This window comes from Armigeres subalbatus, chromosome 3 (assembly GCF_024139115.2).
Source record: "Armigeres subalbatus isolate Guangzhou_Male chromosome 3, GZ_Asu_2, whole genome shotgun sequence".
In the NCBI taxonomy this organism is placed as follows: domain Eukaryota; kingdom Metazoa; phylum Arthropoda; class Insecta; order Diptera; family Culicidae; genus Armigeres; species Armigeres subalbatus.
In genome coordinates, this window is record NC_085141.1 from 400,040,507 (window position 1) to 400,065,850 (window position 25,344).

At 41.6% G+C, this 25,344-nt stretch overlaps 1 pseudogene; it reads right to left on the bottom strand.

Moving 5' to 3' along the window:
- Positions 1-834: 834 nt before the first annotated feature.
- The window catches only part of LOC134226949 (uncharacterized), a 439,829-nt pseudogene continuing 415,319 nt past the window's right edge, over positions 835-25,344 (bottom strand).

The following is a 25,344-nucleotide window of genomic DNA, read 5'->3' on the forward strand; positions in this document are numbered from 1 at the left end:
GCACACGCATACTCGCCGATGTGCTCAAGGACCGTGGATTCGGCATCGTAGCGCTGCAGGAGGTTTGTTGGAAGGGATCAATGGTGCGAACGTTTAGAGGTAATCATACCATCTACCAGAGCTGCGGCAACACACACGAGCTGGGAACAGCTTTCATAGTGATGGGCGACATGCAAAGGCGCGTGATCGGGTGGTGGCCGATCAACGAGAGAATGTGCAGGTTGAGGATCAAAGGCCGGTTCTTCAACTTCAGCATAATCAACGTCCATAGCCCACACTCCGGAAGCACTGATGATGATAAGGACGCATTCTACGCGCAGCTGGAACGTGAGTACGACAGCTGCCCAAGCCACGACGTCAAAATCATCATAGGTGATTTGAACGCTCAGGTTGGCCAAGAGGAGGAGTTTAGACCGACTATTGGAAAGTTCAGCGCTCACCGGCTGACGAACGAAAACGGCCTACGACTAATTGATTTCGCCGCCTCCAAGAATATGGCCATTCGCAGCACCTACTTCCAACACAGCCTCCCGTATCGGTACACCTGGAGATCGCCACTGCAGACAGAATCACAAATCGACCACGTTCTGATTGATGGACTGCACTTCTCCGACATTATCGACGTCAGGACATATCGTGGCGCTAACATCGACTCTGACCACTATCTGGTGATGGTTAAACTGCGCCCAAAACTATCCGTCATCAACAATGTTCGGTACCGACGACCGCCGCGGTACGACCTAGAGCGACTGAAGCAACCTGATGTCGCCACTGCATACGCGAGTTAAGTTTATACGAACGGATTTCTCTTTTTAAAAAAAGGTTACTTCATCATTCGCGAGTCTAAATCGAACTGATTGCTTTATTCAATATTGAAACTTATTACACCTCAAATGCTTACACTTGCACTTTCCGTCGTCATCGTCGTCGCACGCCGAAACTGCCAGGTTGCTCGATGTTACCATCCGTTCTGATGCCGTCGTCAGCATTCTGTAATGCCCTCGTTCTGGCGGCCCGTCGCCAACTCGTTGCGATGAGGTCGTCAGCTTTTTCTACCACCGCTGGGGTAGCTTCGTTGCTAACTCGTCCCTTCCTGAGAGATGAGGCTCCGTCTGAATCACATCCATCAATGTCGTAGGTTTGATCCTGGGTTGAATATCCACTATCGGTTCCTGTTTGATTGTGGCGTTAGATGCTTGTATCTTCAAGGTAGCTGATCTGTTGGAGAAAATTTTCAAAAGAATTGCGATACCGATTATCATGCAGGGGAGGGAGAGGATTCCTCCAAAAATGGGCCACGAAGGCCACTGGATGCTGGTGTTGTTCAATCGAATGTACTCCATTTCCTTTCTCATCTCTAGATGCAAACTATGTAGATGTTCCAAACTGAGGTTTGCTATTGTAAATTGCTTTTGTATTGCAAGACCGTCCAAAGGCAGCTGTATTGGACTTCCAGCTATATTCTGTATGGTATTAGAATAGCTGATGTTGTTGATGATTACTTCGCAATCGTGAAATGATATCAAAAATGTTCCAGATAACGTACGGTTACCGATTCCACAATTTGATGCGAAGGATATGTTTTTGTTTGAGTTCAAAATGATGTTTTCGTCATTTATAAATGTGACTTCCTCCTTAGGGTGGGTTCATGGTGTAGTTGCAGCTTGCTTGCTGTCCTGAGAGAAGGTTTGGTACACATTTGGATTTGTCCGCTTCTATTTGGTGGACTTTGTATATAGTTGCCTCTAACGAATTCACGATGTAGCTACCAGTTTCATGATGCAAATAGTTTCTTCTAGTCAAATGGATTTGCTGGTGACTAGCAGTGACGGGGAAGACGTGAATCTTGTTGAAAATCCTCGTATCCAAGATGGGGGTTTTTATCAGTAAAGTCAGCTCCTTGCTGTTGGTGGCGATCGTTGTATCTGCAAGGTTTAGTGCTTCCAAGACATTGTGAAGTGTAATATTTTGCTTGGATAAATCTTGGTACAATATTTCAATTTCATCCTGACTTAGTATTTTTTCGTTCAAAATCCCGGCTTTAGCTAAAGATATACTATCAACAATCTGTTCTAATTTTTCCGCTAGATATTTTAAGTTAAGAAACATATTTAGTGAATAAATCTCTAATGATTTAGCATTCGAAAGTTCTATTGCATCCTTGGTTTTGTAAACAAGTTCCTTCATTTGCAAATTAAGTGCCCTATTTATTCTAATCTGTTGATTATTGTTGCTAACAAGTTCGTTAATGGAAGAGTTTATTATTTTTAAGTCGTTTGCGTCCGGACTTCCTGCAATGAACTTCCAACCTGTTCCTAGACTATCCCAGCGCTTATGTCTCCTAGAAGGGGCCAAGTTTTTTAGTGTTTGATGAATTTTTGTCAAGTGAGTGGTGTGAATTGGTTGATTTTCAATTGATCAAATTGATTCCTAAGACTGTCGACATGAGCTTTCAGAGAGGTAACATTGAAATGATGAACATAGTAATGGGACGTAATTTGAATTCTTGCTAATCCTGAATGAAAGATAACAATCGGTAAATGATCTATTCTTCTAACATCCACTCTTGCTTCTGTCATTAGACACAAAAATATTAACATTCTGCAAAAAGAAGAGAAGAAAAGACACAAATTAAATTTTCCTAACCTTAATGTCATTCTTATGAACTTTTCTTCCATCATCCATAGTTACAGTACTTTTGTTAACTTGCTTAATTTTGGTTTTCTTGAACCGTGGCTTGTGTTTTATTCTTTGTCTTGCATTTTCGTATACTTCCTGGTTACATTCAAGTTCCGTAGCTTTCTTAGATTTGTTATGGAATTTCAAATCCTTTTTCTGCTTTTCTGTTAAGTTCTTAAAAACATTTTCTATGATTTCTGGGGTTCGAGGGGACGGAAGAATTATTTCAAGAGGGGTGTATTTTGTTGCACTATGGATGGAGGAGTTATACTTATTGAGTGACAAAAGGAGTAGGTCATTGACAGGTTTTCCGGGATTTTCATGTTTTGTAATTCTGTAGATTTCTAAGATTGTAGAGTGGAAACGTTCTACAACACCATTCATTTCGCTCCGTCCTGTAGCGGTAACATATGGTTCAATATGATGTGTGTTGTAAAAGTTTACCAAATCTCCGGTCATGAAAGATTTTTCACCATCCATAACTACTATTTCTGGGGGATTGTAATTTAAAAGGAGTTCCTTTACGGCAGGGACTATATCGACTGCTGCTCTTGACTCAACGTGTTTAATTTGCGCAAATTTAGAAAACTTGTCGATATAGGTAAGGAAGTGGTCACTTTCAAGGAATAGGATGTCTATATGAGCGATTTTGAAAGGGCATTTGGAATAGGTGTGGCCTGAAGAGGGAAGTCAATAGGGTTACGATTATATTTATTCTCGTGACAAATTTTGCAATTCATCACGAAATCCTTCAATTTTTGAGCAAGTTTTGGAAAATAAAACTTCCTCAAAATTTGTTGTTTGTTTTCCTCGGCACCACGGTGTGCTCTGTAGTGCTCCTGTCGGATGATGTTCCATTGTTCATCTTCCTCTTGCACATCTTGGAGGATCTTTTGGCTGAAACGGATTTTTAACAACCTCTTAGAACCAAAATGCTTCTTATAAATTTCCTGAATTTTGCCCATCAGTGTTTCGGTTGTTAACAATCCATTTACTTTCGAAAGATCAAAATGTGTTTTAGTACCTGTAAAATAGAATCATCGTTAATATCAGGTAATGTAATTTCGATTCTAGTGTAGTTAACAAATGGATTTGATACCTTTGTGTTGGTCGGCCCTCCCTCAGAATAACTTGATGTTTAAAGCCGTTAATAGGAGCCTCGGTAGACTCAATGTAAAAATCATCGCTATTCTCAGCAGAGTGTTGAGTTGCCGTCATGGAACAAACCATTCTACTTAGAGCGTCGGCAACTACATTGGTTTTACCTGGTTTATACATGATCTCATAATCATGTTCCTCAAGATACGATTTCCATTTTTAATTTAGCATTCGTGTTTTTAGGTGATAACGCAAAGGTGAGGGTTGATGATCGGTAATTACTTTGAATTTTGCGCCGCAGAGGTAGTTTCTGAAAGTTTTAAGTGCCCAATATATGGCCAGCATTTCTTTTTCCGGTACTGAACATCCTTCTTCCGATTTTGATAGGGTTCTGGATGCAAAATGTATAGGTTTGTCTTTACCTAATTCCCCCTGCGACAGGACGGCACCGATTGTATAATCGGAGGCGTCCGTAGTAAGGATAAACGGCTTGTTAAAGTCTGGGTAAATGAGAATATCAGATGATGATAGCAAGCTTTTCATTTTTGGAAACATAGTTTCTCCTTGTCGTTAAGTGATATTTTTCTGTTGGATGCGGGGCTTCTCTCCCCCCTTAAAAGGTTTGTCAGAGGTTTTGCGATTTTTGCAAAATCTTTGACAAATCTTCGGTAATATCCCATCATTCCTAAGAACCCTCGGAGTTCCTTTAGATTTTTGGGTTCTGGAAATTGATTAATTGCCTCGATTTTCTTTCCATTTGGTTTGATTCCCTCTGAGCTTATTATGTATCCCAGAAATTCTACCTTATGATGTAAAAATTCCGACTTATCCAACTGAATTTTCAATCCAGCCTCATTCAAAGTCCTGAATATTATGTCTAAATTATTTAAATGTTCCTCGAGGTCCTTTCCAAAAACGATTACATCATCGATGTAAACGTAACAAATTTTTCCAATGTGTTCTCTAAGAACATCATCGATTGCTCTTTGAAAAGTTGCGGGTGCGTTCTTCAACCCAAATGGCATTCTGGTAAATTCATACTTGCCATTATTGATCGAGAACGCTGTCTTTTCGATGTCACTGGCTTTCATCCGTATTTGATGGAAACCAGATGCTAAATCCAAAGTGGAAAAATATTTATTGCCTTTCAATTGGTCAATAACATATCCAATTTCAGGCAAGGATGTTATCGATCATTTAGTAATCTGCCTTCGATCATTTAGTAGTTTGTCAATAACTCATTCCAGAGGCTAAATTTCAAAATGTGTTGTATGGTGGACATCTAGTGCAAAGGTTTTTCTACAACTCTGCCTAACAGTTCGTTGTTTGAATTTCACTAATAACGGAGCTATAGCGCTAGTAGCAGTAACTTAGACTAAATGATTGCATATTTTGTTATCACTTAGTATAAGTATAGAAACTAGCACCGTAACTCCTTTAATAGTGGAATTCGAACATCGACCTGTTAAGGAGAGTTGTAGAAAAACCTTCGCACTAAAAGTCCACCATACAACACATTTTGAAATTAGGCTGGTGGAATGAGTTATTGACAAACTACTAAATGATCGAACGCAGATTACTAAATGATCGATAACATCCTTGATTTCAGGCATAGGGTAGCGGTCGGAAATGGTCTTTTCGTTCAGTTTCCTGTAATCGATGACCATCCTAAATTTCTTTTCACCAGATGCATCTGCCTTTTTTGGCACTATCCATACTGGTGATGTCCAAGCTGAGCGAGAAGGTCTAATTATTCCGTCAGCTAAAAGTTTGTTAACCTGCTTCCGAACTTCTTCGGTGTAAGCAGCAGGATACGGATACACCTTTTGGTGAATTGGTACATCATCGGTAGTGTTGATAGAACATTCTACTGTGGTACCGCAAGTAAGTTTTGTATCCGGTTGATGAAAAACTGCTGAATGAGCGCTCAAAACTTTTTGAAGCTTATCTCTTTCGTTAGTTGACAAGTGAGATATTCTGAATAAATTATTGGATGTTGGGTTTGCGGGGTTATATCGTGAAAGTGGGATACTTAAATTTTCAATGCCTTTTTTCAAATGTAAAACATTATTTTCAAGATCTACTATTGCGTTGAGTGCTTGTAAAATACCTGTTCCAATAATTCCTTTGAAAATGGATGAAACTTGTGAAGCAAAAACTGTGCAGAATGATTGATTTTGGGGTAGAAAATACAATGTCAATGGCTGAAGTTGCATGAAATTTACCACTAGCACTAGAAATTTTATCAGCGTTGAAATCATAGGGTCTGGAACTTTTATACTTGTAAGCTAGTTTTGGTTCAATTATATTTATATTAGCACCTGTATCTATGAGAAATGGAAAATTTCCGATACTGGTTTTCAGATAAATGTACGGAAGAGTTGGAGTTACCAACTCGGCTTCCATTCTAAAAATTGGTCTGAGAAGAAGTTGAAGGTTGAGGATCTTCTTCTTCTTGATTGATTTGATTTTCCTCAGCCTTCGGCTCATCGTGATGATGAACATCTGGCTGAGATTGCTCCTCTGGAATTTCGTCTTGATAATAGTAGTTGTCAAAATCTGTGCTGGGGTAGTAGTAATCAGGGTAGTAGAAATCATATGGATAACTGTATTCCAAAGGATGAGCCATTCGTTTAAAATTTGGTTGTTGATCGTAGGGTGGATGTGGTCTTTTTATTCCCATGGGAGGCCTATTGCCATAATTAACATTCCTAGATCGGATACTAGGATCTACTTCCATGGGTTCCGGTTTGGGAAGAGGTCTGTTAGGTTGCTGGAAGGGATTATTTTGGAATCTTGGTTGTTGGAGATGCTGAGGTTGGCGGACAAATGGAAAAATTGAGGTTGTTGGAAAAATGGTGGTTGATGGGAAAACGGTCGCATCTGGTGCATTGGATAGAAAGGTTGTTGGTGTCTAGAAGAAGTTGGATGGGGTGATGGTCTCCTTGGAGGGATTCTTGGTGGTTCGAGTTCTCTAGGTTTTGGAGCTTGAGCATTATGCTCATTTCTATAAGGAGCAGATCGAGTATCCATATTGAAGTAATCTAAGCAGAATTGATATGCATGATTCAGAGTTGTCGGGTTGAAAGTTTTTATATGGTGGCACAGAGGTTTTTCTAAACCTCGTATAAAAGAGTCGATTGCTTTTCTCTAAAATAATCGATATGAGAATTTGCATGCAAAAAAAATTTAGGTTCCGTTTGAATCTGTGCTATTATTGACGACAACAGTTCATTGACGCGAGAATAATAGGTGCCTAAGCTCTCGTTACTCGCTTTTTAATTGAAGTGAGTTCAAAATCCAATGTTTTCAAATCTCTCTTATCTCTATAATAGAGAAGCAGGGTGTTCTTAATTTGGGTCCAATTATGCATGATGTTGTTTGCATTTAGAATATCGGCAGCTTCTCCTCTGATTTTCCGTCTTACAGAGCGACCAATTAACTCAATTTGAGCATCTGTAGCTCCATGTGCCCGGTACATATCAATTACCCCTTGAACGTCTGCTAACCAATTGATAAGCTCAGTTGGTTTGCCATCGAAAGGTTGAAGATCACGCAAAAAATCGGGCAATCTCCCCAATTCGATAAATTGTTGCATGGTTAGCTGAATTGGAGCAGCATCTTGCTCTGCTCTCGCACCGTTGTTATCGCCAGCTTGAGCCATGTCAAAAACAAAATATAAACTTTTCACAGATTCCAAGTTCACTCACTAATCTTATTTAACACTTTCCCTACTAAACACTAATCTTTAATGTGGCTAAACACTTATATCAAAGTTGCAAAGAATCAAACACTTATTCAAAACTTTTTGGGTCACGGTTTGGGTCTAATTATATGTTCACTTACTCCTTGGATCACTAGTTAAAATATAAACGAAAGAATTACTTACATAGAGGACCTGGTCCTGTGTTTGGCCAACATTAGGGTCGTTGGTCTTGATGATGGCTGTCCTTCCTCAGTCGGGGGATCTGCAGGCAGGCACTTTTGGATTGTTCCGTTTTGCTCCTTCGCTACTCTGGTCCAGCCGTGCCGATCGGGTTTTCCTTTTGGAGTTTGTCCACAGTGTCCTGCAGGTCGCTTTGTGATATGTGCCTGGCTCTTTGAACCAGGGAAACCGGTACTGGAATCCACTAAGATTTTTGCACTTATCACTTTATACTATTCCCGAATAGGAGGATCTCGCCGGAGCCTCCAGTTAAGTTTATACGAACGGATTTCTCTAAAAAGGTTACTTCATCATTCGCGAGTCTAAATCGAACTGATTGCTTTATTCAATATTGAAACTTATTACACCTCAAATGCTTACACTTGCACTTTCCGTCGTCATCGTCGTCGCACGCCGAAACTGCCAGGTTGCTCGATGTTACCATCCGTTCTGATGCCGTCGTCAGCATTCTGTAATGCCCTCGTTCTGGCGGCCCGTCGCCAACTCGTTGCGATGAGGTCGTCAGCTTTTTCTACCACCGCTGGGGTAGCTTCGTTGCTAACTCGCGCAGTATCTCGAGGCAGCGTTGCCGGAAGAGGGTGAGCTCGATGGGGCCCCTCTTGAGGACTGCTGGAATACAGTCAAAGCAGCCATTAACGACGCAGCGGAGAACAACGTCGGGTATATGGGTCGAAGTCGACGGAACGATTGGTTCGACGAAGAGTGCAGACAGATTCTGGAGGAGAAGGACGCAGCGCGGGCGGTCGCGCTGCAGCAAGGTACCCGGCAGAACGTGGAACGTTATAGACGGAAGCGGAGACAGCAGACCCGCCTTTTTCAGGAGAAGAAACGCCGCCTGGAAGAAGCGGAGTGCGAGGAGATGGAACAGCTGTGCCGTTCTCAAGATACACGCAAGTTCTATCAGAAGCTCAACGCATCCCGCAAAGGCTTCGTGCCGCGAGCCGAAATGTGCCGGGATAAGGATGGGAGCATCTTGACGGCCGAACGTGTGGTGATCGAAAGGTGGAAGCAGCACTACGAGGAACATCTGAATGGCGCTGAGAGTATAGGCAATGAAAGTCAAGGCAGCGGAGGAGATGACTACGTCAGTTCAGCGGACGATGGAAGCCAACCAGCCCCCACCTTGAGGGAAGTTAAGGATGCCATTCAACAGCTTAAGACCAATAAAGCAGCTGGTAAGGATGGTATCGGAGCTGAGCTCATCAAGATGGGCCCGGAAAAGCTGGCCACTTGCCTGCACAAACTGATAGTCAGAATCTGGGAAAACGAACAGCTACCGGAGGAGTGGAAGGAAGGGGTTATATGCCCCATCTACAAGAAAGGCGACAAACTGGAGTGTGAGAACTTTCGAGCGATCACCATCCTTAATGCCGCCTACAAAGTGATATCCCAGATCATCTTCCGTCGTCTGTCACCATTAGTGAACGAGTTCGTGGGAAGTTATCAAGCCGGCTTCGTTGACGGCCGCTCGACAACGGACCAGATCTTTACTGTACGGCAAATCCTTCAAAAATGCCGTGAATACCAGGTCCCAACGCACCATCTGTTCGTTGATTTCAAGGCGGCATACGACAGTATAGACCGCGTAGAGCTATGGAAAATTATGGACGAGAACAGAGAAAGCTTACCAGACTGATCAAAGCAACGGTGGATGGTGTGCAAAACTGTGTGAAGATCTCGGGCGAACACTCCAGCTCGTTCGAATCGCGCCGGGGACTAAGACAAGGTGATGGACTTTCGTGCCTGTTGTTCAACATTGCGCTAGAAGGTGTCATGCGGAGAGCCGGGTGTAACAGCCGGGGTACGATTTCCAACAGATCCTGTCAATTTATTTGCTTCGCGGATGACATGGACATTGTCGGCCGAACATTTGCAAAGGTGGCAGAACTGTACACCCGCCTGAAACGTGAAGCAACAAAAGTTGGACTGGTGGTGAATGCATCAAAGACAAAGTACATGCTTGTGGGCGGAACTGAGCGCGACAGGGTCCGCCTGGGAAGCAGTGTTACGATAGACGGGGATACCTTCGAGGTGGTCGAGGAATTCGTCTACCTCGGATCCTTGCTAACGGCTGACAACAACGTTAGTCGTGAAATACGAAGGCGCATCATCTGTGGAAGTCGGGCCTACTACGGGCTCCAGAAGAAACTGCGGTCGAAAAAGATTCGCCACCGCACCAAATGTGTCATGTACAAGACGCTAATAAGACCGGTAGTCCTCTACGGACATGAAACATGGACAATGCTCGAGGAGGACTTGCAAGCACTCGGAGTATTCGAGAGACGGGTGCTTAGGACCATCTTTGGCGGTGTACAAGAAGACGGTGTGTGGCGGCGAAGAATGAACCATGAGCTCGCCCAGCTCTACGGCGAACCCAGTATCCAGAAGGTAGCTAAAGCCGGAAGGGTACGATGGGCAGGGCATGTTGCAAGAATGCCGGACAGCAACCCTGCAAAGATGGTGTTCGCTTCCGATCCGGCAGGTACGAGACGACGTGGAGCGCAGCGAGCGAGATGGGCAGACCAGGTGCAGAACGACTTGGCGAGCGTGGGGCGTATTCGAGGATGGAGAGATGCGGCCTCGAACCGTGTATTGTGGCGTCAAATTTTTGATTCAGTGTTATCTGTATAGATGTAGACTAAATAAATGAAAATGAATCCGCTGGATTGACCTTTGACGGCACCCACCGCCATTCATTTCTCCTACCCTGAAGGAAACGAACTGACGGTAATTCCTAGGGTCGAATTTGTTCCAGGCCATTATTGTTCTAGAATCTGTTCAATACACCATCCTGACAACGGTAACATTGAGCTCTGCTTTGACAAACTTCGACCATCGTACACCGAGGACACAACCTTGCAGCTCTAATCTAGGAATTGACCAGGGCTTCAGTGGAGCGATTCGATTTGGCGGCGATCAGACAACACTGTGTTCTTCATCTATCGCAGATAAATCGCACACGAATACGCTACCTCGCTTGCGTCGACGAAAATATGGAGCTCTGCATCATAATAGGTCTTCTGATCGGCATTGTGAAAATAACACCGCGGGATTCGTATCTCTGCGATATAATCAATCATTTGTACCTATCTGTGCCACTTAGCGTAGATATTCTCGTTGACTTGTTTATCCCACGCAGTTCCCGCTCGCCACAAGTCCTGGATCAATACTTTGCCGTGGATGATGAATGGTGACATCAAACCTAATGGGTCAAACTCAAACAACGTCATCACACACCGCAGAACCTGTCGCTTCGTCGGTCTAAAGGCTGATTGCATCAGCGATTGGACTTCCCCACTCATCTGAGTAGAGAAGCTCAGCTCGTCTTTCTACGGGCTCCACAGCATTCCGAGGACTCTTTCGGTCTTCACATCGTCGATCAAATTGATCTTTTGTCCGATTCAGTCTGTACTTCACCAAGAATTTCTAGAACCGCGCTACTGTACGACCGCCAATTGTGCAACTTATAGCCGCTGTTGCCGTGTACGAATCGTACTTCGCGGGCCACCTTTGCTACCTCCTCCCATGATGAAAAACTAGCCAAGTAATCGTCGACGTAGTGGTCGTCACTAATCGCTTTCGTCGCTTTCGGTTAAATCTCACTGTGTAGCTCCGCATTTCTGTTTGTAACAAACTGCGCCGATGATTGCGAACAGGTTTTTTCGAATTTGGCGTCGTCCATCACGTAGACCATTGGTTTCCCTGTCGTCTTGGCACGCCATAGGAAACGCTGAGAGTTCCTTTTTTCGGATCGGATTCGTATTTGATGGAACACAGAGACTGCCTTGCTGCTGCTGTGTTGGACGTACCAGTTCATGGTTAGGAATCACTTGATTACATTGAGCACTTTCCGACTGACGAGAAGTCTGAGACAATTCAACCGCACGCGAGGGATGGGTTCTCGGTTCTATCACAAACGCCCGAATGACACTCGCCCGAATTCCATTCGCCCGAATGACAAATGCCCGAATTCCATTCGCCCGAATAGACCAAACGCCCGAAAAGACCAAACGCCCGAAAAGACCATTCGCCCGAAAAGACCATTCGCCCGAATAGACTATATGCCCGAATAGCCCGAATAGATTGCCCGAATAGACTATATGCCCGAATAAACTCTTCACATTACTTTTTTTCATTCCTTTATTTATTTAGCAGGCACTCTGTGTTCGACGACCGCTACTGTGCCGAGATCTACTGTGGTATTATCGTCTCTTAGAATCCACACAGAATCTATTTTTAGATTACCTTTTGTCCATATCATCGTCCGTTCGTTCATTCATATCGTGAGTCCATGTAGATGCTTTGTTCCGTTTGCCATGTATCGAGTCCGTTGGAGGTATGCCTCCGAAAAAAGGGTCAGTTTGTCAGTCGCCTTCAGGTAGCTGTATTGGTCAGACGCGTTCCCCCATTACGCCGTACTACTGCTGCACTTCTGGCGATTGACGAGAGCAAATAGGAATTCACCCTTCTTTTCTTCATACATTGTTCTTTCTAAATATATTGAAGACATGATTTCTTCCCTAAGTATTAAGGTTCAAGCAAAATTCGTTTTAAAGATAACCAAAAACGACAGGTACTATATGACCACATTGGACGCAGAACCTTTCTTGCGATCGACTATCCATATGTTCTTCAACACATCATTCACAAGCCAGCACAAGCTGTTGTAAGCACAAGCCAAGATTTGTATAATTGACGGAACATTCTCAACTGCTCCACAACAATTTGCTAAAGTATTCACAATTCACGGAACTGTAGGCGAAGGTCAGCACCGTCGATTCTTTCCCTTGGCATTAATGCTAAAACACGGAAACGTATGATACAGCCTTTTGTTCATTGATGGAACGCAATTTATCAGTATACGTTAGATCCAGAGTATACAATACACTATTGGGTGTTAAGATGGCTGAGTTTAATGCTGAGGAACGTGTCTTCCCAAATTCAAGTTTTAAGGATGTTTCTTTCTCCTCAACCAATGTTTTGTTTTTAGAAAACATCAGCGATTGGGATTACAATCGGCATACGGGAAGAATTACAGACTTTAACTTGCCTATACAAAGTTCGTTACCTTTGCACTTTTTTCATGTTAAGATTATGCCTAACGTACTTATACCTAACGTAGCGGACTTATGCGAATTGTCGCAAATCAACGCACAAAAAGATCACTAGAGACCCACTTTTCTCCCCTTTACTATGATCGGTCTATGAAAAAACCCTAAACAGTATTCCTCGAATTTCCAATAACATTTTAGGGTGGCACAATAAGTGGAATACGCTTTTGAAACGAGGAAGTCCTTCGTTTTATAGCGTTCCAAAACAGTTCCAACTAGAAGAAAGAAATGCGACCACTGATACCCTACGACCATTGCAGGCTAAGAAGACATATAGAATGAAAATAGCAAAAAGAATGAAAAACTAGACAAACGTTCATATATTCCAGGTGATTGGCATATTTTTTCTTTTAATATGATTAGGAAAAATAACATGTTGTTATAGAATCTGGAAGTATACATAAATATATGACCTATTCGGGCGAATGGTCCATTCGGGCGAGTGGTCCATTCGGGCGAGTGGTCTATTCGGGCGAGTGGTCCATTCGGGCGAATGGTCTTTTCGGGCGTTTGGTCTTTTCGGGCGAATGGAATTCGGGCGAATGTTACATTCGGGCGTTTGTCATTCGGGCGAATGGAATTCGGGCGAGTGTCATTCGGGCGTTTGTGATAGAATCGGGTTCTCGGCTGCAAACTGGTTGAATTTAGTTCGCGTTCAAAGTTGTACGAACTGTCGTTAGCTGAGGGCTCGAATGTATCTCGCAGGTGCTCTCGAAATATATTGGAGGAATATATGTTTCTTCTGGGTGCGCGTAATTTCGCAGTTGGAATTTTGATCGTGGGATAATCGTGGGAGTATGGGAATGTTTGGTTGACTTACCGAGAAGGAGCCCGTTTGGCTCACCGAAACCTTGAGCGGCCAGATATCATCCGGCTGGAAGACTCCTCCAACTGCTCCGGCTTCGACCGGAAGCATCGGCAATGTCCGATTCGTTTTCGTAATAGCTCCGGTTGGACGCCGCATGTAACATGTTTCCTTTCAGCCTCCGGTTTTGGTTGAGCTTGTACTGCTCGTTGACTTGGCCCAATAGATTGCTTGCTGGTCTGCAGGTTTTCGAACAGCTTCCGACACATTTTCAGTTGGGCATGGAGATCGGTGAGTGGTTCAGGCGTTGGATTGGCGCGCTGCTCGCACTGCTCAATACTTTTCTTGAGCTCCTTCATTGTCATTTGAGAGTCTTTCTTCGCTTCAGCGCTTCCACGGTACTCGGTTCGAGCACCGAAAGAGGAATCGAAACCATAATCGGTGCAGATGTCCTCGGCGTATCAACTGGTGGCATCGAACGACGGGAAGCCTGCACTAGAGGAGCACCAAGAGGAGATGACAATGTAAGCCGCTTATTAGAAGACGGTGGAGTTGAAGTATCGACCACCAATAGTATGATTCTGGTCCGCATCGGCTTCTTCGAGCACTTTGTCGATAAGCTTCTGCTGCTCATCTGAATGACGGCGCTGCAGCTCTTTCTCCATACGGGTGCGCTCGAGTTGTTGTTGCTCTTGCTCTACCATCTGACTCAAGCAGACGGAAAACGCCGACTGGAGGCGCTATGTACGGTGATAGCATCGTTGTGTTGTCTGCCGGTACAGTGTCCGCATATCCAAGAACGATTTGTGATATTTTCATCCACTCCAGTGCAAGTGTAATGTTTCCTCTTGTCGCTGTGATCGTACTGGACCATGTTCTCCACTTCGTCCTGTCGTTGGCAGGCGACGCAGCTTGATTCCGTCTGCCCTACTGTTGGGTGATTGTGCTTTCGTCCTTCCATGGCAGCGAATTTTGAAGGTTTGTCAAGGGGAGGGGTGTAAGGTAAAGACGTTCCGTTTTTACAGCGAACTGTTAGTATGCTTCTACTGTAATTATAAATTTTGGTAAGTACATATGCATAAAGTTTAGAATTCAATTACAATGACATACAATTCGGTGGACCTTAGCTCGCTCACCCCACTGTTCTATTTAACTGTCGACAATAACGGCACCTAGGTTTAATTATTTAATTATCAATCGTATTTATTTATATTGTACTATTTTCTTACTTTCATTTCAGGTTGCGGACGGGTTGGAACATCACTCTAGAAATCTTTACAACGGACTACTTCCCTAGGAAACTTTTTTGGATTAACTCGGGTGTCTTGGATTAACTCTAACTTGGAAACTCTAACATTAACTAACCTCTTTTTACCGCGTTGGTTTATGTGCGATAGCTAGAGTTCTAGCTCATCTTCTTCTTCTTATTGGCATTACATCCCCACACTGGGACAGAGCCGCCTCGCAGCTTAGTGTTCATTAAGCATTACCACAGTTATTAACTGCGAGGTTTCTAAGCCGGGTTACCATTTTTGCATTCGTATATCATGAGGCTAACACGATGATACTTTTATGCCCAGGGAAGTCGAGACAATTTCCAATCCGAAAATTGCCTAGACCGGAACCGGGAATCGAACCCAGCCACCCTCAGCATGGTCTTGCTTTGTAGCCGCGCGTCTTACCACACGGTTAAGGAGGGCCCCTCCTGTTCTAGCATGTTCTAGCTCATGGTTTTTTTTCGAATTCTTCAAAGTTTTTAGTGTAACTTATTATCAGTTTAAGCACCTTTGAATTTAGAACACTTTCTTAACACTAAGTATTATTATTTTTCCCCTTTGTAATCCAGACCATACCCATCTCAGTTTCCTGGCTTCGAGCAAAACAATTAAAAAGCTTTTATTGATGGCCTTTGATCCCATTTAGTCACAATTTTTTTCTTAGCTAGGTATCCGCAAAAAAAATGCACAGTCCAAGGAGAGCAAACATCCCATGATTATCCCTTTTAACACCGGGAAGCCCGACGAAGCAACTTTGACCATTTGATATATCTTCCCACCTGTTCCATATCTAGCTGAACCACCAAACAAGTAAAACCGAAGGAAAATGAGACCGGACACCTAAGGATAATTGCTGCTGGAAGCCCGTCGGCTCAAGCTGGCGCAAAACATCGCAAAACCATGGCAACAACGTGTGAAAATTATCCGCTGTCACACCTCAGCAAGAGAACTTTTTCCCTTCATCCGAACAGCGTGGACGATTTTCACTCCACTCGGGGGATGAGGAAAATGGGATGCGGCGCTTCAGGTTGGTACTTTATGGGTCACTCCTAAATGAGCAGAGATTTGTCTTCCTCTTGTCATCGTTCATTTCTTGGATGTCGTTGCGTCAACTCTGTCACTTTGGTCACTTTGCAATGTAGAGCATGGCATAAAAAAGCCTTCGGTTGTTTCAGGTTGATGGTCGAAAAAAAACTCTCTAAATCACAGCAGGGCATGGTCTTACTATCTGGTAAAAAAAAAACCGAGTACAAAAAGGGTTGAATTAAATTGTATACATTTCATCCCCATCAGCGAAATTACCAACATAAATTAATTACGCTTGTCCCGTTCCCACCACAGTGCAGTGGTCCGGCCCGATGTCGTGTATGAAAGAATGACTCATTTTTTGCTCAGAATATGTAGCTCTCGAATGGCACCCCGAGCACATGCGGAGGTGGACTGTCTAATATAATTGATCGCGCATGAAAAGGATTGTAATTGTGATGATCATAAATCACAAGATGGATGCTGCGAGTTTTATTGGACATTTTTGCAGACATCATTTTGGGCATTAGATTTGGTTTGGGATGTTAAAATCGACGAAACTTTGCAGTTTTATAGTTTCTATCGCTATGATTAACGCTTTACACATATTATATAACTAATTGAAGTTTTACAGAATTTCGTTATGCTAAGCTTACAAAAAATGTACGGAAGGGACGATTTCGTGTTTCAGACTTAACTTAAAATTAATTTATTTTCTATTTTTTTTCGAACACATTATTTTCCATAACATCTCAAGTGGTTGGCCACTTGGCCCTTCAACTTTAGTTTAGTTTCTAATAATCTAATAATTGTTATTATTTTAATTTATAAAAGTTTATATAATTTGGGAAGCTAGCCTTAAAGAGGCATCGGTTAATATTTAAAATTTAATAACCTAACTAATATTTACACGAATATTTACAATAATATGTAATTTGATATCCTAGATTGGAACAAGCGCCCTAATTACAGTTTGGTCCGAGGATAAGCAACGAACCCTAAACCGATCTTTACACTCATAAAAGTGTTCTTGTAGTGTTTTTAATACCGGTCAGATGGTGGACCTCAGATGTTTGGATCCTGGGAAGGGTGTTGAAGATCATCCTCAGGAACTTGTTTTGCACTCGTTGGAGTTTCAAATGATGAGTTTTAGCGCAGCTCTCCCAGAGCGGCATGCCATATTCGATCACATGGAGGATGATTTGCTTGTAGACAGCTTGTTCTTCAGGGACAATGACGACCGAATAGGGCTTCCATTTTTCCCGGGAATCAACTTCCCGGGAAACGGGAAATGAAATAATAATTTCCCGGGATCCCGGGAAATAAAAAAAACTCTCGAAACTAATTCAAAATCGTAGTTTACATTTTGCCGTAAAATATGATTTTGAAAATATACAATCGACATTAGGGATGCTTGCTATTTTGTCCTAAAATGTTGAAAAAGTTGTTGAAAGCTGAGAAAGTTTTTGTTCAGTTCGAAAAGCGCTAACTCCTTCTACAAAACGTTTGCCATGTCATAAGTATCAGCATCTGCTCTGGCTCTAGAGTAAGATATGCATTGTCCTGATGAGCTCCGCTATGTGCTACTTTTCCATATTTTTTTCAAAACTTTTTCATGTTGTATTTACATTTTTTTTTTCATTTTTGGACAACGACGGCTTCGAGGGATTCTCTTCTATTATCGCCAAAATATTCCTAACACTAACTATTCTTATACTAGACGACTTGTTTTAGTTCATAGGTCAACTTTGAAGTATAAACCATTTTTATTCATGTACGTCCACTTGAACACATTTTCGACTTTGAATGTATTTAAAGCAGATGAATGAACTATTTGAAATGAGAATTCTTCCATTCGAAATAAAAAAGAGCTTTCAGGCGTGTGCTTGTTTGTCGTACTTTAATGATCCTGACTATAACATTTTTTCAGTCAAACTTTGCTTGAAATGCCGAACAGCACCTAAAACGCATCAAATTGCAAAAGTTTTGCGAGTATTTGTTGTAAGACAGTTGTAATGATCGCATACTAAAGACCTAAAATATGTGTTCCATCAAGTTCTGTTAGCCCACCAATATTATAAAATATTCAAATGAAATATTTCAGAAATATCTCAAAATACAAACGAGTCTTCGGAATATGTCTGAGTCTGCTCTGTTCGGGAGTTGAATCAAAAAGGATTCAAGGTCTTAAAAAACCTTTGACAATAATAGGACAAACCTGCCAAAGTGGTCACTGCTATTGCCTGAATATCTGCGAACATTGGTAGCTCAGCTGTTTCACCACAGACACTAAATTTTTAATTCGACTTCACAACGCTTACTGACGTTTGGACCTACTGAATAAACGAACGATAGATACAAACTGGTTCTTTGTCTCGCCTCCCTTTAACACGTGTTGGAATGCCGTATGATTCTGTAAGATTTTCAGTTCCTAAACTTCAAAAGTGAAATAAATAGTGAGATGATGCTAGTAAAAAAATGTAATTGATACCCCAAAATCCGTTATCATCAAATTAAAAAAATAAGAAAATTATTACAACATATTTTAGTTTGTTCATTTCCCGGGAAATTCGGGAAACTGATACATAAATCCCGGGAATCGGGAATCCCGGGAAATATGATTTCCCGGGAATGGAAGCCCTACGACCGACGGTTGATCAAAGGGTACAGTAGTTTCAGCAAAACGTCACACTTCGTCACCGTCTTGTCAACTTGTTGCCGGAAAATAAGCTTGCTGTCGAGGGTCAAGCCAAGGTAGTCGGCCTCATAGGTCCATTCCACCGTCGTGCCATTGAGGATGATTTTAAAGTCCCCAGGCGAAACATGTTTAGGAGATTTAGAGTGGGGGAAATAATAACCTGGGACTTCGCCGCGTTGATACAGATCTCCAGTTGGTGAGATACTCTGTCAGGGCATCCAGGCCTCAGTGGAGTTTTACCACTAGCGCTCTGGTCACTCTACCTTGGTAGAGCTTCCGGATGAGAATGACTTTCGCAGACTTCCAGGACGATGGGAAGTAGCTGAGTCGCAGACACTGATTGAAGATCAGCGAAAGGAGCTCAAAGAATGGAGCACTCATGTGTTTGATCTTGAAATTTGAAATGCAGTCGAAGCCTGGGGCCTTCATGTTTTGCCTTTCTCGTACAACAAAGTTGTACCGAAAGGCTATATGATTGCTTCAAAAAAGAACTTTTGATAGAAGGCCCGGAGACCCATAGTGTTATATACCGATCAACTCAGCTCGACGAACTGAGGTGATGTCTGTATGTGTGTATGTATGTATGTGTGTATGTATGTATGTGTGTGTGTATGTGTGTATGTGTACAAATTTTGTAGACACACTTTTTGGAACTTAGCATTATCCGATTTACTCGCAACAAGTTGTATTCGACGGGGAATGCGGTCCCATTGTTTGCTATTGAAAATTGGCTCGATCGGACATTGCATTTCGGAATTATTGAAAAATCATTAAACCGTCTAAGACGAATTAAGTACTGTCCATTTAATTCCACCAGTTGATTTTCGTTATCTTTGCAGATACGTATTTCGACCACAACTGTGTGGTCGTCTTCAGTGTCTTGTACTTGACTCGACTTCGAGTCGAGTCGAGTCAAGTACAAGACACTGAAGACGACCACACAGTTGTGGTCGAAATACGTATCTGCAAAGATAACGAAAATTAACTGGTGGAATTAAATGGACAGTACTTAATTCGTCTTAGACGGTTTAATACATTCCACTAAACGAGCTTAATATATTTTTCCGAAAAATCATTGTTTTTTCCCAAGGGTCCCCCTTGGAAAAAAAAATTCAAAACCAACAAAATTTTTTTTACGAAAATGAAGGCGATGCATTTTAACTAATGCAAAAACATGCAAAATGATCGAAAACATGTGATCTATTCTCCTAAAGAGCTTTTTTGACCTTTCTGATGTGATTCTTTCAATATATTTTATAATGCACGAGAAAGGCATCATCACTGCTAGGTGGATTAATCTGGGTTTTTTTTTATGACGTCAAGTATATGTCCTGGCGAACTATCTGTTTTAGTTGAATTTTTCACAACTTTGTCTGACAATGATGCTTCAGGCGACGTGGAGCGGTTGATGGTGCAATGAGATATGTTTCTGCAGTTGTTGATAGAAGGTACCAAATCTGATGAAAGCGCCTCAGGTGTCGTGAACTATGTGCAGGAACAACTACACTTGATAGATCTTCTGTCAAATTTTGTTAAGTATGTAAAGGTATTCATCACAATTCCGATATCTGCTGCTGCTCACCATTGCTCACCATTCTGATATCTGGGCTCCGAAGATGGAAAACCTATAGGAGATCCAGTGACAACAGCGACTGAATTCCATATCTCTACTGCACTTGTACAGGGACATGGAGAATAAATGTGGATGAAGTGGATAATAAATTTGTTTCCAGAAATAGCCAGAGAATTAAAAAAAATATATGTAAGCAGGGCCTCAGACTAAAATCAGCAGTGATTCAAATTGTTCGGGGCTGTCAGTTTGAATATGAATCTGAAACGTTCATTTCCCAGCAGCTGTTCTAGATTCATTTTTTATACCAGTCAACTGTCAAAAAATTAGAACTTGCATAACGCTCATTTCTATTTTCTGCAGATTTGAACCATGAATGAATAACAAGAATAAAATATTTTAAATTTCAATTGCTTCCGTGTATGAATGCGTAATTTTATCTACGGATCAATCCACTTTGCAATTACAGCGCTAACATAATTATTTAACAGCAACATAATTATTTAATTCAATTGAAATTCTTAAAAACATGAATGGAACACTGCTGGGTAAACCGGCGAGTTTGTTCTATTTTGCTCCAGATTCAAACTAGAATAGTGGTTGAAAATTTGGAATGAAACTGAATCACTACTGATTTTACTCTAAGCTTTTTTTTAAATCAATTGTTGTGATGTTTTCATTTCTCAAATTGAATAATTTCATACCTTTATGCCCCCCCCCAATAATTTCATGAAGTTAGCGCCTCTGGATCGTCCATGTTGGTTATGTACGATCTAACGTTGCATGAACTTTGGACCGACTCAGGATCGCAAAGTGGCCTTCCTCCATGCCATTGCTCCAGATGGTACCGTCTTGATTGCCACGACTGTTGCCCCAGGCTTGATGCTTCGCATTCAGGTCACCGGCAACGGTGTACTGACCTTGCCGGCGCCGCGTAAACTTGACAATGTCTCTCCGGTGGCTTTGGCTTGAGTTGGGCAGCACGCCGCGATTGCTGGAGGATGGAGCCGGCGGTGCTGGAGCTTGAACCGACGCAGCTGCTGCTGCCAGTCGCTTGTGCGGTTGTAACGTTGGGAGGATTGAATCGCTCAACGGGCAGCCACGATCGATGACTGGATAGTTCACCTCGTTGAGTCCAGGAACACGGTTCTTCTTCGGTAGGGTCCTGATGGAAGCCTCCCTCCGGATTTCCAGGAATTCCGTCCGCTTTGGACAGTCCTTTGTGGTGGCCCGATGTTTGTCGCCACAGTTGGCGCACCTCCATATTTTCGTCACCTCCGCTTCGGTCGAATGGGGTTCGCCACACTTGTTGCAGCGCGGCTTCATGAGGCAGTTCCTGGTGCCTGAAGCAGTTGGCACACTGCGTGATGTCGCGGTGCACTGACTGATACCGCTCCCAGTCACCGATGGTGTAATTCAGTGGTCCCCAGCTTGCTTACTATCGAGGGCCGCATTGAAATTTTGAACTGTTGAAGCGGGCCGCAGTATATTTTCAATATTTGTTTTTTTTTTATTTCAAACTAGCAGACCCGACGAACTTCGTTCCGCCTGAAATTGATTTATACATACAGTAGCCGTTCGTTAACTGCAACATGTTTACTTTTCAGTTAACGAATGCCGTTCGATAACTGCAATGCATTCTAGACGTCAAACGGTTGTCAATCGACGTCAGATGCAATAAAAGTGCATTCAAATGTGCAGCGCGATGCAGCTGTTATTGAGTCTGACATCAGTTTGAAGTTTAGCCGTTCGATAACGGCTAAACTGTTGCAACTATCGAATTGAAATTAAAAAGCATTGCAGTTAAATGACTTGCAGTTATCGAACGTCTACTGTACTATGATTAGTTATTGAGTTATGTCGAAAATTCTGTTTCATTTCTATAGAAGCCTTCTTTCCAGAAGGGGAAGGGGTTTTAAACCATCACAGACACATATCTTCCCATCCAAAACCTCCACATGACAGATTTGGTTCCATTTGCTTGATTAATTCTCGAGTTATAAAGAAATTGGTGTTTCATTTGTATGGGAGCCCCCCATTTAACAGGAGGGACGGGTCTTGAACCATATTAAGAACCTTCCCCGGTCCCAAAAACCTCTGCATAAAAATTTTTACGCCGATCGGTTCATTAGTTTTCGAGTCTATAAGGTTCAGAAAGACAGAAATTCATTTTTATGTATATAGATTTATTTTTGAAGCATTGTTCAAAATTTTTAATTAAATAAAATTTCAACAAAATATTTTATCACTGTGATTTTTTTTTTCAAATTAGGGTATCTGTACCTATATCCATCTCATTTGCAAGCATGAATGCAATAATCGGCAATAACGCAATAAAAGTGAACCTATTGATCAAAGTATAACAATTCACGAGCTTGCTCAGAGTTCAAAACTTGGCCAATATTCTCTTCTTCTTCTTCTTCTTATTGGCATTACATCTCCACACTGGGACAGATCCGCCTAACAGCTTAGTATTCATTAAGCACTTCCACAGTTATTAACTGTGAGGTTGTTAAGCCTAGTTACCATTTTTGCAGTCGTATATCATGAGGCTAACACGATGATACTTTTTATGCCCAGGGAAGTCGAGACAATTTGCAATCCGAAAATTGCCTAGACCGGCACCGGGAATCGAACCCAGCCACCCTCAGCATGGTCTTGCTTTGTAGCCGCGCGTCGTCCAATATTCTCAAACTATTAATTTCACTGCTTCAATTATTTTGAATAATTGATAAAAATGTCAGCATTTCAAACCTAGGGTAAAATGCCCAATAGTGGACCCCCTAGTAGCGAAATTTTGCTCTTCCTGGCATAAGGAGTGGAAATTTTCAAAATGGTAATTTTGCGTGATATCTAATATCAAGCTCTGCATCTCCTCTTCACGATACATACATAAAACACTCAAATACTCGAAGTTATTCGTTGAAATTAACATTTTAAAGTCTGACTGAATTCGCCCTATAGTAGACCCCCTGGGGGTCCGTAATAGGAAATTGCTTCCCTATAGTCGACACTTCATTTGATTTTCATGTCCCGTTTCGGGACGTTCTTCTTTCCTATTATGGACCCCCCAAAATATTCCTATAATGGACACTCTCGTGTTTATTTTTTATGGATTTGTAAAAAATCATCTAATTTTACTTTCCATAGCATTTCCAATGCATGTAATCAAATCATAGGACTGTAGGGTGGGTTCTCCCGATGGAATTTCATAGCAAAATGTTTACATTGTGCTGTAATAATGCAAAAATGGCTGCAGGGTCCACTATTGGTTGGGGGTCCACTATTGGGCACTTTACCCTATATCCATCTCACTGTAAATTTTCCATCCCATTTGAAAAACTTTCGATGTACCGATATCCATCTCAATTTTTGGTTCTACTTCACACAATCATAGTCATATCCGTGAAGCATAGACCTGTTTATATAAACAAACTCGAAATTTTTGTGCATATAGCGAATGACATTCGCATTAGATTTGTTTTGAATTTTCACAACGAGAGGATTGACAACATAAAGGGATGTGCGCGATACACAGATTTGTCTATTTACCAAAACACATCAGTTAGCGCATGCGCGTACGGTGCTAAGTCGACATGCATGCTGTGGTGCCATATTTACGGAATTCAACTAGACGCAAAACTAGTTATACAATGTACTGATTCTATTTCCAATCATACTTTCCGAAATATTTATTATTGGGTTAGGGAAAGTTTCTTCTAGTATTCGAATGTGATGCAAGGCCATATGAAACAGTTTTACTTTTTGAATTTCGAAGAAAAAAAGCAAGTAGCATATAATTCAAAGGTGATTCATTCGTTAAAATCCGGCAGCACTGAGTTATTTTGGAGGTGATGGATTGAGCTGAATATGTGGGCAAACATTTAGCAGTTCCGTAAAAAATTCATCCCACAGTTTTATAGCTTTCAGTAGCTATTTTGAGTGAATTTTATAAGTGAAATTGTAAATCTATTGTGCTGAAATAGTTATATGCAGTGATAACTAGTGGTTAGTGAAATATAAATATTGTATTTTAGCGAAAAAGTTGGACATCGATGAGTGTATTTCCGCTAGTAGGAAAAGGCCAGAGTGACGAATCGCTTTTACAAAGGTAAGAATTTCATCTCTCAATCAAGTGAACTTTACATTTTGTTAGAATTTTCATTAAATTAAAGAGATTTTAGCATATTGTTTGGAAAATAAATCTAAGTTAAACCCTTACGAATGTGTTTCAATAGTTACGTGGAACGAACAGTGTAAATATTGGCCGTTTTGATTAGTTAAAAAGTAGTGCTAGCAAAGTAGGATGAATATATGAACTGAGATGGAAATGGGAACAGTTCCCCTATATACTTATAAGGACATTTAATTCTGCAGCTTTATCGCCGTAGCTGACTTGAGGTCGATATTATTGTTTCTGCTCTTTCAGACTTGACAAGAGAACTTTTTTTGCAACACCATCTTTTCGGTTCAGTTGGCAAAAAGTATTTCAAACTATTTTCTAATGATCATTATGACCTTATGCATTTATTTTTATGTATGTTTCAAAAGTGTTTTGAAGCCAGGTGAACACTGAACATACCAGCAGTGTTGAATAGAAATTGAGTAAATCTGTATTCTGAACCTATGTAAATCTGTATTATGTTTTCTTATCGATTGAATTTTCTGAAACCTTTTCTTCATCAATATCGGAGCTTGTCGACAGTTGTTATTCAACGTGTTTCTTGGAATTAATAATCTAGTAATTTTTCAGTTAAATTTTGCTGAGCCCCAACGAGTTTTTAGTAATAACAACATCCTTATTACGAAGCAGTGTACGGCCACATTATTCTTACATGAAGTTCAACATTAAGCTCGTTTAAATCTGTGGAAAAAAAAAACAGACATTTGCAACTTTTATAGCCCGGGACAATAACATCGAAGTATGTTTGGCCTACATAATATTTATGAAGTGATGAATTTAATTAATCATGATGATAACACGATTCATGCGTTCTATATGGTTTTTCAACAACTTAGTGCTGCGAACTTACAGAATCCGCAAATGCAACGAAAAAATGGGCACAATGAAAAGCTAAAAAAGTAATGCTGAACAATGGGCCACATGTAGTGTATTTCCTGAAATCCTTCGCGG